The 15,630-nt window shown below is 35.5% G+C and overlaps 1 protein-coding gene across 8 annotated transcripts in view; it reads left to right on the top strand.

The window, feature by feature from the left end:
- Window positions 1-15,630, top strand: part of Ccser1 (coiled-coil serine rich protein 1) — a 1,182,362-nt gene that overhangs the window by 457,719 nt on the left and 709,013 nt on the right. The gene's annotated exons all lie outside the window — the stretch shown is intronic.

Raw genomic sequence — 15,630 nt, forward strand, 5'->3', positions numbered from 1 at the left:
CATGTCTGAAAATCCTATAGGCCACACATCCATAGGGAAATCCAACACTCTCACAATGCTCATCTCAAAGAATCCCACCAGTTACTCTTTGGTTGAGACAGTGAGGAGTCACCACTATCTGCAATGTGGCCAGCACTTCCTGAATCTTCCTCGTCAAAGACCTGCTCTGCAGTAGAAAGTTCTTAGCCAGACATATCCAGGTCTGTCCTAGGACAATAAGACAAAGGACCCTTTCCCAACTCCAATTCTGCCTAACCTTCCTGCATCATTGAGCAGTAGGTAAAACTTAATTCTGGTAAATTTTATGTGACGATTTCATGCAAGTATGAGCTGGAAAGAACTCTGGCCCATTAAAAGTCCAAGATTTAATAAAATCACACAATTCTGGGTTAGACTTCTAGTTTCAAAAGTTTCTTTGTCTCTGGATGTGTTTTACTTTGCTTGGCATCTTACTCAAGGAACTGAAAAAAATACATATTCAAATAGAGAAGCAGTAAGAAACTTTATTAAAAGCAAAGTGATAGTAAAAATTTGAACATAATGCCAAAGGGGTGAAGGGCCACTTGAGTGGAGAGCACATGTAGGCCTGTGATTGCTCAGGACTTCCCTTAGAAGAGTGGAGTTTGGGGATGCTCTGATTTATTGATATGTTTGGTTCATTTTTTCTACTGTGCATGTTCCTTCCCATGATGCCTCTTCTTTTAATTATATGTATTCCCACTTATATATATGCATACGATAGTGAGTAGGGGTTTCTGACTAAAAGTTTACATAGAAGACTGTGGTGGTTTTAATGTAAAATGACCCACACAGCCTTGTATGTGTGTGACTAGGACTCATATTTAACATTCAGCTGGTGAAACCTTTCCGAGGTAGAGCATTCCAAGAGATTATGTGTCATTGAGGGTGGGCTTTGGTGTTTACAACCAATTTCTGCGTATAACATTGATCATGCTCACTCTGATTCCTCTCTGCTGTAGTGGGGTTGTAACACCTGGCTGTCTACTCCTGCCACGCATCTACCAACATGCTGAAACAGTAAATCAGAAATAAACCCTTTACTTCCATAATCAGAGCAAATATTAAACGGTAGTTACAGCAAATATTATTGAGCTGAGCTTCTAGAAACTTCATATTGCATCAGTTATTATTACTGAATACATTGCATCCAGCTTTCAAAAACTGCAAGTGTGTTAAAATACAAAACTTAAAAGCACATACTAAAGCAGGCAGTGTAACCACACTGAAATGGTAGAGATTTTGAAAAATAAAATCAAGGATTTTAAGGTAAGTATCAATAAGCAATGTGTTTAGAACTCTAATAGAAAAATTAAGACATGTAAGCAGAAAATGAAAACTATGAAATAGTAAAAATGTGAGAAAATAAAAATGCAACAATAATGTGAATGTACTTATTGGGCTTATCAGTAGATTAGACCCTGCTGAGAAAGACACGGTTATGTCAAAGATGAATTCACAGAAATGTGTATGGCTGAGGAATGGCACAGTGTGTAACACCCTTGCCACAGAATCATGAGGACCTGAGTTTAGAGGATGAGTCTCTCTGTAAAAGTTGGGTGGATCTCACACATCTGGAACCCCTGCACTTCTATAATACAATGAAGAATGCTAGAAGTTTCTAGTCTAGCTACCCTGGTATACAAAGAGATATGAAGCAAAAGCACAGAATACCTAGCAAATCTTGGTTATCTTTAGATAACATAGCATAAGCTTATAATCAGTTCTTATAAAGAAAGAAAAAAAAATGACAATGCAGCAGAAGAAATGTATGAAATCACACTGCTTAAATTTTTTTTTTCCAAATTAATGACAACACCCAAAACACAGATCCAGACAATCCTAATGTTATTAAGAGTGAATAGTAAATACAAAATCTCAATTCTAAAACATAGTATATTAAAAGTGTATAACACCAAAAACAAAGAGAAGAATTCAGAGGAAGAAAAGATTTTACATATACAGAAGCAGATAAGCCAAGTTTACCATTAGATTCCATGGGGAAGATTATGGAGTTAAATACTTGAAAATATTAAGTAAAAGGCAGGGTTTATTATATTTCTTGACAAAACCTGGGAGAATTGGTATTATATTTTTGAGCCTGGAGTTCTTCTATTTTTTTTTTTTTTGATATGGACATATTTAATATGTTAACAACACATGTTGTTACCATCTTTCCCTCCTCCCTGCTCCTTTTGTGAGGAGGCCTTCCTCCTTGGGGAGGTAGGTTCACTCTCCCTTGGAGAATGTACTTCTCTTTTTCGGGCAGGAGCTGGACCTTAGGAGATAAATGACCCACTGCACTCCACCCAGGCCCCAGCTGAAACCACAGAGGAATTAGGGAAATGAGCAAGAGTGCTGCTTTCTTAGTGAATCTGGTATCAGCCCAACAGTGAAGAAGATAGACACTGAAGATACTCAACACCTACCAAACCAGAGATCCAGAGGTTCCTAAGTGCTCATCACTGAAGTAGACTTAAAATGCTGCCAGCTTCGTTCAGGGAATTTTGCAGAAGAGGGGCCAGAAAGATTGTCAGAGCCACAAGGTGGGACATTTTACACAGAGACATTGCCTCTCTCCCCATAACTGACTGCTGTCTCCATAATGCCATGATATTTTTAAACATTTAAATCTAGCACATGGACAATAAAAAAGTATCTCCCCAGGAGGCAGTTAAAAATTGGCATGGAATTTAAAACATAAGTGCTGGTTTGTGGGTAGACACTATAGAGTACATTCCTGAAGTATTGAAGAGGAGATGGGGCAGAGTGTGGGACAAATGCCAATTTGATAGTGGATAGTGAAAGGAGACAAAAAGGTTAAGGAATTTGAAGGGCAGAAACCCAGGAATAAGAAATTTTTGAAGTGGTTTTAATGCCAAGTCATAAATATACATCAAACTGACGACTGAAAGCAATTTTCTGCTTAATGTTGATAAAAGTTCAATTCAATGAAAGGCCTGGAAGGTAACTTTTAGAAACAAGATTGAACAACTGTTTGTTGTTCATTCATGGTGGATGAAATTGCAAATGAGGGCATGGCTCTTATTAATGCCATTCATCTTTCAAGAATTTCATAGAAAAAGGATAAAAAGGAATAGGAATTAGATTTACAGTAGAAACAGATTCACAATTGCATAATGTCACTTTATTTTGTGTGTGTGTGTGTGTGTGTGTGTGTGTGTGTGTGTGTGTGTGTTTCAGACATGATAGGAACTAAGTCCCTTTACAAATGAGTTAACCAGAACAAAGAAACAAGCTGAAAGTTATTCACATTTAAAGTGTTTTCCTTGATAATAATGTTTTGAGAACCATTATACAAGTGTTTAACATTGATAGTATTGCTAAAGATTTTCTTTCATTATTTATTTGAGAGAGGAATGAGAGAGAGAAAGGGAGAGAACAAGAGCAAAGGAGGGAAGGAGGGAGGGGGAAAGAATAGGTGCATCTGAGCCTTCAGCCATTGCAAAAGAACTCCAGACACATGTGCAACTTTGTGCATTTGGCTTTAAGTAGATACACCAGAATTGAACCTGGGTCCTTATCGCAGGCAATCACCTTAACCATTAAGAAATCTCTCCAGCCTAGGTCAGGATTTTATCACAGCTGTTTCTTTGAATTGTTTGGAAAAACCTATTTGTTCATCCATCATTCCATCATTTCCACCTGAAGAGTTTATGGCATATCATGATTACTGTGAGCAAGCATCACATCAGCTATAAATGTATATTCCCACTTTACTAGATTGGCAATCATTCGAGTAAGTTTGTTCCAACAAGTGAGGCTACAATAATGGAAATAACTCCAATTTATATTTCCAGTTGGTTCTCATGAATCTGTAATGAGGTACTGGAAAAGCATGGAAATGTAGAACTATGCAACACTTCCCAAGTAGTTTAGGGGATCTTTATATTCTACTCCTTGAAAAACTACCTATAATGACTTCCTTCAAAATACAGTTTTGTTTTCTTTTTCAGTACTGAGCAACTGAACCCATAGCCTTGTTCTGTCCCTAGTTCTCAACATCTACTTTTATTGAATTATGTTATAATACTGTGGTTTGAGTTGCCATCTTTTTAAAATATTTTATTTATTTATTTGAGAGCAACAGACAGAAAGAGAGAGAGAGAGAGAATGGGCACACCAGGGCCTCCAGCCACTGCAAATGAACTCCAGATGCATGCGCCCCCTTGTGCATCTGGCTAACATGGGTCCTGGGGAATCAAGCCTCCAACTGGAGTCCTTAGGCTTCACAGGCAAGTGCTTAACCGCTATGCCATCTCTCCAGCCCAACTTGTGTCTTTTTATGATATGAGATGATGTTAAGCTGGACAAACACAATGTTGCAATAGAACAGGAATCATTTGAATTCATAGCCAAAGTGAACAGATAATGTAAGAGCTTTAAAGTGCAAATCTCTAAGTTACATATTAAAAATTAAGAATTATGAATTTTAATTGCAGTTTCTGTTTTGAAGCAAAATAATTGAAAATTATTGACAAAAGTAAGGTGCCATTTACCTTTAAATCATATGCTACTTTCTAACTCAGTCTTAATTAAATGGCATGTAAAATCTATGGTACTGTCTCCATTTTCAGAAGCCACCATTAATAGTTTACAATCTTAATGTTTGGGAGGATTTTACAATGACATCATTTTCAGCAGAGTATATTTTCTTAAGTTTTATTGGCATAATGTGTAATGCTTTCTTACATGTACAGAAGTTTCACTATCAGGATTGGTAGAGGCTATTTTTCTTTCAATGCATGTGCCTATAATTTAAACTTTTTCATTCACATGCTGGTTATATAGTAAATAGTCAGGTATTTTTAGTTTTGTAGAGCTGGGAAAATTTGTATATAATTCTTTTAAAATATTTACCTGTTATCTTTTCACTAAAGAAACAAACAAAAATCAAGTCTGGCTCTGTCTACCTATGGTCTTTCTTCACCTCTACTCTCTGATGGGAGGGTTCTTTGTTTTTGACAAATTATAGAGGCTCTTCTGCTATAAGAGCCAAAGAAAGTAGGGTGGAAAGAAAAAAGTGGATCTTCAACAATTTTGGCATGACACTTTGAAGAACTGCTGAAATTAAAAAAAAAAAATGGAGGAGAAAGGGTAACAGTAAAAATGACTATTTTGAACCACATGCTTTAATAATGATGTCCCATATATGCAAAGGAAGTAATGTCTCTGATTATGAATTTCTTTCACAGTCCAAGAGTATTTTGTTTGGGAAACAGTATTACTGTTAACCTACACCATGTGTACAGTATACTGTGGACAGTATATTACATTACATGACTATTAAATCTATTCAAATATTTTACTCCTATGTATAGTTCTAGGGTATGAAGACTTTAGTATTATAAACATATTACTAACAATTTAGGAATTAAAATAATTAGATCACACAGAGTCCACAACTCTAACAAAATTGTTGCTATAGTTTTGTTATCCTATTTGTCATAATTACATATTTTCTATAAAATTCAGGTTTTTAAAGTATATTTTCAATGTTACCCCATAAACTTTGTAACTATCATTGAAAAACAATAATAATTATTCAAACAATTCTGAGCAAGTTTTATTTGAACAATGAAAATTATTGATGATTTTATGCTAGTTATACATGGCATGGCTCTTCAGTGATGTTTTATCAAATATAGCTCAAGTTAGATGGAGATGGAATGTGGAGAATAGGGTATTTATTTACATTTTCTTTTCTACCTGAAGGTAGTATTCCTCTCCCCATAGTATAATTAATTGTGAAGATTTGAAAATTGTATGTTTCCTTGAATTTTATTACATATTGATTAGAGATCATGGTGATCTTGACCTTATAATGTGGTTATGCTGTAGTTTGCTGAGGAGTTTCCATAGCATATTCAACACCATGAAAGTCAGAACACTGAAAAGGATTCAGATGAAAGTAATGGCTCTACAAGTGATGATAAGTACGCTTATACTGACAACATAAAATAATAAAAAGATTCTTGTTCCATTAAGTTACTAGCATGTTTGTTACCATATGCAAATTCATCAAACTCATATACATCTTATTCTTAAGGTCATTTCTGCCAACATTATAATGACAGAACTCTTTCCTAATTTATGCCTATTCATACTATTATCCATCACATGTTCACAGGAACAAACTTTTGATATTGTACCATGTTAATACACCAAACTTTTATGATGTACCATTATCTCAATATGTTGGCTATTATCAAATCTCCATTTTGTGAACAGAACAGATGTCTCTTCCTTCTGAATTCAGATACTTGTAACCAATATATATGATATCAGTACAATAATTTGTAGATAGTCAGTAGTAGCTGATTTATCAAAAGCCACATAAAGTAACTATCATGTGGTGTAATATTAACTATAAATCTCTGTTCAAGCTTGTGTATTATAAGAGGCAATATGCATCTATCCATTTTCTTTTATCCTAGCTAACAAATTAAAGGATAGGTTACTGATTAATGGTCATCCAAGATTTCTCAATATGCTGAAATTTGACTTATAAAATCTTTAAGCCAAAGTTTTGCTTTGTAATGGAAGCTAAATCTGCAGTTGAGAAACATGTATAGGAACTCACTACGTAAGCATCTGCTCCAAGTATTTCTACATCATTGTTAAAAAAAGATACTTTTTCAAACCATTTACATGCCGTCTCATGATGATTCAGGTAATTCATGTTTGAAGATGCTACTATGTGTGTTGTTGCTATCCATTAGTGTCCCTAGAAGAGAACAAAGCCTGATCTCTACTCTCTCCTTGCTATGTAGTACTGGCCTGTGTTCTGAGCTGTAATCTGTGGCTTTGGATGAGATTCACTGCTGCCATGCAGTATGGTGTCTGACCTTGTAGACAGCAGGAGAACCGTGATTAAAGGAGTCACATCATCACTGAGTCCTGCCCAGCACACTGCTGAGCTTTCTTTTTGTCTCTTCAAAATTCTTTAAATATGCCAGAATCTTTGAAAAACTTCTAATGTGTTGCTTATTTTTGTGTTCTTCATGAAGGTCACAATTCAATGTCTCATAAAACAGGGTGGTATATTTTAGGTCCTGTCAGTAATAGGGAAGTCTCTCTGGTTTTTGTTCTCCTTTATAGCAGATAAAATCAGAAAGGCATAACTTATTTTTTTTTAATCAAAAGCAACAAATATATATGTATTACGAAGCAAACTATTTTATTATTTACCTTCTTTCTCCTCTCTTTGAAGGCAAATAAATGTCCAATAGCCAAGAGATGGCTTTGTGCTGTTGTCTCAGGAAGTTGCCCAAGGTGTCCACTACCTTTGCCATGTTCCTGAGAACATTTTGTTCTATGAAACCTTAAGATTCTTTTGATGGTGGAGCATAGTACATGGAGACTGCACACTGTACAGAAAGATGGACCCTTTGTTACTACTGCTCTGGAGTAACAAAGGATGCCCCACAAGGGCTTGCCAAAGGCTGCCCTCAGAGGGAGTAGCAGCAATCCATAGCTGTGTAGAGCAAGCTGTTCATGGCAACTAGGGCAAGGCGATCTAGAATTTCACAGAAGACATGTAGACTGGCTAATTTGAATAATTGCATAGGCCTTGAGGCATGAAATCTGTCCCTAGCTGCCTAATGTTTAGTTTTGGTGGCTACTAGGGACAGTGCTAGAAGGGTTTGTTTGTAAATGCCCCTAGAGCTGAAAGTCTGATAAGGAAAGTGCACATTAATCAGCTGTTCCAGTATGGGAGTTCATTGACCTCCAGTCATGGCCTCAGACTGTGTTGAGACAGAATTCAAAATATAAAACAGAGAATAACAGAGGATGAGGGTATAGTGATACCTGATTACTTGTCCGTTTTCCAGAAATTAAGATGGTGTCTAGTAGCTTACTAACTGCACGATGTGGAAGGACGAGTTTCCCTTTATTCCTGTATAAAGTGAGAGCAAAGTAAGCATGCTTCATAACAGAAGGGAACATTTAACAGGTTGTTTTTATCTTTTTGATTGCTTGATTTTTCTTGTATAGTTCCATTGTGGAAAGGAACATGTAAACAGCTACTGCCTACATGGTTTAGGTACAGTATTATAATCCTACCTGAAACAACAGCAGCAGCAGCAACAACAACTAAAGCAAAGAACAACTATTACCAGATAGTCCCAAAGCTATAGATTGACCCAAATACTACTGTCAAGCATTTGCAGTAGAATAGTATAAGTTAAATATTTATTTATTGTTATCTCTCTTTGTTAAGCTTATTGTTGATAGATTTATGATGATATTTATATAACAGTGTAATTATTCTTAAGTATAAGCATTAGATACGATCATTCGAGTTGGTTTTTTTTTTTTTTTTTCAAGGTAGGGTCTCACTCTGGTCCAGGCTGACCTGGAATCCACTATGTAGTCTCAGGATGGCCTCGAACTCTCAGTGATCCTCCTACCTCTGCCTCCTGAGTGCTGGGATTAAAGGCGTGCGCCACCACGCCCGGCTCGAGTTGGTTTTAAAGACACTATGAGATTTAGACAATGAGGAAACAAATTTGTCATGCCTTGTAACTTTTTTTGGGGGAGGGGCTGGTTTCCGAGGTAGGTTCTCACTCTAGCTCAGGCTGACCTGGAATTCACTACGTAGTCTCAGGGTAGCCTCAAAGTCATGGCAGTCCTCCTACCTCTGCCTCCTGAGTGCTGGGATTAAAGGTATGCACCACCATGCCTGGCTGCCTTGTAACTTTTATATGATCCTGAAATCTGTCTTCCTCATCTCCTCTGCTGTTAGAAATAGTCACCACAAGATGTCTTTAGCAAATCCCATGCCAATTTTACATGTATTTTTAAGTTTAATTTCATATAAATGCTAAATAAAAAATGAACACATTGAAAATTTAAGTAAAAATGTTTATATAAACCATAACAGGTTAAAAATCTGTCCACTTAATTTATAATTAATATAAAAAATGGAGTAAATATAGCATTTCATTAGGAAACAGAATTTCAATTTAGCTTATACATATTTAGTTTTTTTTTTAATTTAAAGACATGATTAAGAAAAGACATAAATAACCACTTGGACATGATTAGCCCACAGTCTCATAAAATTATTTTAGTATTTTTGAAAATGATTCATCATAGGCTAATCTCTTTAGTTCAAAAATTATGTAGAAATACAAAAGTCAGATTCTTGGTGTTAATGTTTTCCTCCTAATTAGTAATTACTATCTATAGTTCTTTTCTATGCTTCATTTCAGTATCTAATGGCATCTTTATTCTATTAATCTGCCATCTTTCAATAGCTGGTGAAGAAAGATTCTGATATTGAATAAGACTATATGTCATATTTTTTGGAAAGCATAAAGCCTCCATATTAATGCTGTTTCCCATCCTTGCTGTAGCATTTCAGATGAATTATGTGGAGAACTTTCCACTTGTGTTATTGAAAACTTCAGATTTTAGAGCACTTTGTATTTCACATTTTTAGGTTAACACTGTTCAGCTGATCACTTATTCACTAAAAGCATAGTAAAATATATACCTTTTATTTTTACATTGCTATGCTTACTATGTAAGATAAACTCATATGGTGAACCAATAGAAAATTAGGTCATCACTCCAATAAGCATGTTAAGACGGGTCTTCAATTATTTGTTAAATTATATAGCATCAACTAACAATAATACTTAGAGGGAACATGAATTATGGTTAGTTATTTTAAACTACATAATAAAGGAAGAAATGCTATTTTAATTTTCTGCTTTGACTCTCTAAGGCATTCCTTGGGTGGACATAGTAGGATAATGATATTCCTGGCTTGCTCTACATCTCTAGCCACCAAGTTGTTGAAGTTTACTACCACTGTGAAGCAAAGCCCACCTAAAAATTACCTTTGCAGGGAAAACTGAGAAATGTATCATCATTTTCTAATTTCTGCTTGGTATTCTCATTTTCATATTTCATTTTCTTCTTTTAAACTCCAGTGGCCTTTCTTTTTTTTTAATTTTTATTAACATTTTCCATGATTATAAAATATATCCCATGATAATTCCCTCCCTCCCCACCCCCACACTTTCCCATTCGAAATTCCATTCTCCATCATATTACCTCCCCATTACAATCATTGTAATTACATATATACAATATCAACCTATTAAGTATCCTCCTCCCTTCCTTTCTCCACCCTTTATGTCTCCTTTTCAACTTACTGGCCTCTGCTACTAAGTATTTTCATTCTCACGCAGAAGCCCAGTCATCTGTAGCTAGGATCCACATATGAGAGAGAACATGTGGCGCTTGGCTTTCTGGGCCTGGGTTACCTGATTTAGTATAATACTTTCCAGGTCCATCCATTTTTCTGCAAATTTCATAACTTCATTTTTCTTTACCGCTGAGTAGAACTCCATTGTATAAATGTGCCACATCTTCATTATCCACTCATCTGTTGAGGGACATCTAGGCTGGTTCCATTTCCCAGCTATTATAAATTGAGCAGCAATAAACATGGTTGAGCATGTACTTCTAACGAAATGAGATGAGTCCTTTGGATATATGCCTAGGAGTGCTATAGCTGGGTCATATGGTAGATCAATCTCTAGCTGTTTTAGGAACCTCCACACTGTTTTCCACAATGGCTGGACCAGATTGCATTCCCACCAGCAGTGCAGAAGTGTTCCTTTTTTTCCACATCCCCGCCAACATTTATGATCATTTGTTTTCATGATGGTGGCCAATCTGACAGGAGTGAGATGGAATCTCAATGTAGTTTTAATCTGCATTTCCCTGATGACTAGTGATGTAGAACATTTTTTTAGATGCTTATATGCCATTTGTATTTCTTCCTTTGAGAACTCTCTATTTAGCTCCATAGCCCATTTTTTGATTCGCTTGTTTGATTCCTTATTATTTAACTTTTTGAGTTCTTTGTATATCCTAGATATTAATCCTCTATCAGATATATAGCTGGCGAAGATTTTTTCCCATTCTGTAGGTTGCCTCTTTGCTTTTTTCACTGTGTCCTTTGCAGTGCAAAATCTTTGTAATTTCATTAGGTCCCAGTGGTTAATCTGTGGTTTTATTGCCTGAGCAATTGGGGTTGTATTCAGAAAGTCTTTGCCAAGACCAATATGTTGAAGGGTTTCCCCTACTTTTTCCTCTAGCAGTTTCAAAGTTTCCGGTCTGATGTTAAGGTTTTTAATCCATTTGGACTTAATTCTTGTGCATGGCCAGAGAGACGAATCTATTTTCATCCTTCTGCAGATATATATCCAGTTGGCCTTTCTTTTTAAAAAGTATTTCATTCATGTATTTAATGGACAGATAGAGAGAAAGAGGCAGATGGAGAGAGAGAGTAGATGTGCCAGGGCCTCCAGCCACTGCAAATGAACTCCAGATACACGTGCCACCTTGAGCATCTAGCTTACATGAGTACTACAGAATCAAACCTGGGTCTTTATGCTTCACAGAAAGGCACCTTAAACAATAAGCCATCGCTCCAGCTCCCTTTCTACTTTTATTTACTTATTCATTTATTTTTGAGGCAAGCCCAACAGACTTGCCTTTTTTATGCAAGGACACAAGAGTGAGAGAGAGGAAGAATTGGTGTGCAAGGCCTCCAACCATTGTAATACAACTCTAGACATATGTACCACCTTGTGTGCATGTGCAACCATGTCCACTTGGGTCACCTAGTAGTATAGCTTACTTAGGACCTGCAGAGTTGAATATGAATCCTTAGGCTTCGTAGGCAAGTGCATTACCCTCTAAGCCACATCTCTAGTCCCCTTTTCTAGTTTTTGCTTATTTATTTATGAGAGAGGGAGAGAGACAACTAGAAAGAATGGTCATGCCAGGGCCTCCAGGCACTGCAAACTCCAGATGCATATGCCACCTTCTATATCTGGCTTATGTGGGTATTGGGTAATTAAACCTGGGTCTTTAGGCTTTCCAGGCAAGTGCCTTAACTGCTGAGCTATCTCTCCAGCACTTTTCATTTTTCACTTGTTCATAACAATCTATCTTTGTTGGGTCTGGGAGGATTGCCTGTTTATTTATTTATTTTTGCTTTTTTATCTTATACAAGAACAATGAAAAGAGTGTAAATTATATAGTAAAACTCTATAGAGAAAAGATCAGAAGCCTATAAATAGAAAGAGCATGATGGCTCATACCTAATTTAATATATTGTTTCTGAGTAACAAGAAAGAATTATGCTCAAATTTTTACTTACAAAATCATTGTGGAGGCTTATGTAAATTAGAAAATTATCTTATTTTTATTTGCATTTATACTTTTAGCATAATATCATTTTCCAAGGTGATTTGTAGATTATATTTTCCTTTAGGTTTTGTACACTTGTTTTATCATACTGTTAAGGGTAAGGAGAGGTCACTAGCAGGCAAAAACAAAATAACATGGGACTCATTCAGAAAATTGAATTTAGGACAAATTACCCAAATTTCTAGGTACATATATCTATGTTTCTATATTTATAAAATGACAGTAAAGGAATCAAATGAGTTGTGGGTTTGAATTTCAGACATATTCCACACATGCTTAAAATTAGCTATTTGAAATCATTGTAAATGTGAGATAGCTCAAATCATAAAATCAAAACATATATAATAAAGTATTTTATATTAACTCTATATACTCTATTATAACTAACCCACCATGTATCACAAATCTAATTAATAATTTTATTTGCTCCTATGTTTTATCTTGGAAATAAGTTGTGCTAAAACATATTAGATTACTCTTTTAAGTTTTGCTGATAATTTTGTAAATTAAGAGTTTAGAAATTACTCAACAGACAGCTCTAATTTGGTTTTCTCAGGCAGAGTGAGGTCAGATGTGGCCTCATTCTCTTGAAGGTTATGCCTGGTTAGATATCTTGTGACTGCAGTTGGCATTGAACACTCTTTGGGAACTCATTCACTGCTGTCAGAAGAAGTATATTGTGGTTTGCATGTTCAAAATGTCTACTGGGTTCATAGTACAACCCAAGAAAAAGTAGTGTAAAAGATTACTAGTAAAGCTGAAAGTCCTCCCAGACCTGCCTGTGAATGTCCTGCAGTTACAGCCATCATATTATGATAGTCATTCAAGTCAATATATATCTATAGAAACCCAAGGAGCAGAGTTCTAGACCTGCCTTTCAATAGTAACATTGGGAAATAATTTACCACATTCTATTCTAGGTATATGAAAAAATTTTAAATAGGACACAAGAGAATTGGATTTTAGACCTTAATATTAATTATGCTTAAATGAGAAACTTTGCCATCATTATTAAATTATGTTTTCTATCTATGAATAATGTGCATTTTTGAAAGCCCAAAGTTAAAATAGTTATAATAGCTGATAGGATAATGATGGAATAATATTACTTTAAAATCCAAGAACATCAATATCCTTTTTTTCATTCTGTCCACCAGTATAATTCTTACTCATTTTGGTGGATATTTTCTCAAATTGGAATATTGCCTACTGAAAATTCACAGGCTCAGGAAGTAAAGGAAGTTTACAAAGCTCAGGAGACTTCTGAAACTTACTAGAGGAAACTCATTCATTGGTGCTACATGCAAATTGTGTAGGAAGTCTGAGGGATGTAGTTTTTGTCAGTTTTCCCTCATGCTGGATGGGCTTTCTGGTGATGAAGCTGCCTTTTGATGTATCACTCACATCCTCTGTAAATGATCCTAATAAACTTATTGGTTCATTGATCTCAACCTAACCCTTTCTCCAATAAAGCCTTGGATACCCCTTACTCCATTCCAGTACTTGATCTCTCTGACATTTTATTGTATGAAAGGAGCTAACTCCCTTTAAGTCAGATACTGCACAAGATTTTAGAACCATAAGTGCCAACAATACAAATGCTCTCTCTCATCAGGTAGCATCCAGTCTGTGTTTCTATCACTCTCCATTGTAATTTTCACCATATTCAAAGATGTGAAATAACTTAATTAACTGGAACAGAGCCATCAAATCTAATTACTTGATCTAAGAAATAGTCTCAAGAATTGGATCCTGGCTCTCACTGACCCTATGTATCATGATTCTATTACCTGCCTTGTCAATATGCTGATTTTTCCTTGACAAAATGAAAAAAAAATGTACTTTTTACTAGTAAGAGTAACATCTAGAATCCTTTAATTATGTTACAAAAAAGAAGAGTTTTAGAGCTGGAGAGATTGCTTGGTGGTTAAGGTTCTTCCTTGCAAAGGCTAAGGGCCTAGGCTTGATTCTCCAGTACTGTAGGACACAGGTTTGATTCTGCGGTACCCATATAAGCCAGGTGGTGCACACATCTAGAGTTTGTCTGCTGTGGTTAGAGGCCCTGGTGCACCCATTCGGTCTCTATAAGTTTCTCTCTCTCTCTCTCTCTCTCATAAATAAATAAAATATTAAAATAAGAAGAGTTTAAAACTTTGCAAAAATCATAGTTGAAAACCCATGATTTGGGAAGAAATAGAACTACTACAAAACAATACAAAGACTTTTAATACCTCCAGTTAAGCTGATCATTAAAACAGAGCAAGGAATAAATTAGGACTGCATTTTTTTTTATTTTTCAGTAAATAAACACTATAATGAGAAATAGAATAAACAAATATGTATCCTTTCAATGCTTTCTTTCTTATCAGTTCAGGTAAATATAAGCCTACAGAGAAAATGATATTCTCCTAACGTTTATACTGTTGATCTAGCAGTTTTACAAGAATGACATGTGGATTTGAACATGTTTTATGTATCATTTGCTATGTTTGAGGTAATTATATTTAATGTACTAGTCTACATGTTCAAGCATGAATGAAACAAAATATTTCATTGAGGCCAGGAGACATGCAAACACTTGAAGTTTCATAAGAAATGATGTATGGTTAGATGCACTGAGAAGGTACCTTCACTTCAAAGGAAAAAATATTTCAGCCAATAGTGGATAAGAAGTAAATATTGGGGGCCAGGCATGTTGGCACATGTCTTTAGTCCCAGAAATTGGGAGGCAGAGAATCACTGTGAGTTTGAGGCAACCCTGAGACTACATAGTGAATTGCAGGTCAGCCTGGGCTGGAGCAAAACCCTACATTTAAAAAAGCAAACAAAACAGTCAATACATATAGATATGTACCTAACATTATGATGTATCCTGGGAGATAAATGTATGAGATGGGTAGAAGACTAAATTCCAGAGATGTGTGTGTGTTAATGCAAGGAGTTATACAACATCATTGCATTTTAGCTCTGTATGAATGAAAAAAGACTGTAATTGGTGTACATCAAAACTGGTGAAGCATCTCAGATAAGCAAATAAAAAAATGGTGAACTCCACACAGTATGTGTGCCATGCAAAAGTTTGACTTTCCCTAAAAAGGGAGGAGAAATGTTGTTATGGGATGATATTAATTCCCATAAACAAAAATCTTCCTTCCAGGTAAGAAAAGTGATAGAGATATGTAAAAACAACTTAGATAAATTTGCATTAATTTAGGTAAGAAGCAATAAATTTTAGAGTTGGTAAATACATATTGTAGAAAATCAAGTCAAAGACCTATTAAGGAAGGAAAGAGAGAAGAAATTACTATTATGTTTGATTCAATGAGTGGAAGATGAGATTATTGACTGATT

The sequence above is a fragment of the Jaculus jaculus genome, chromosome 2 (genome assembly GCF_020740685.1).
Source record: "Jaculus jaculus isolate mJacJac1 chromosome 2, mJacJac1.mat.Y.cur, whole genome shotgun sequence".
NCBI classification, from domain to species: domain Eukaryota; kingdom Metazoa; phylum Chordata; class Mammalia; order Rodentia; family Dipodidae; genus Jaculus; species Jaculus jaculus.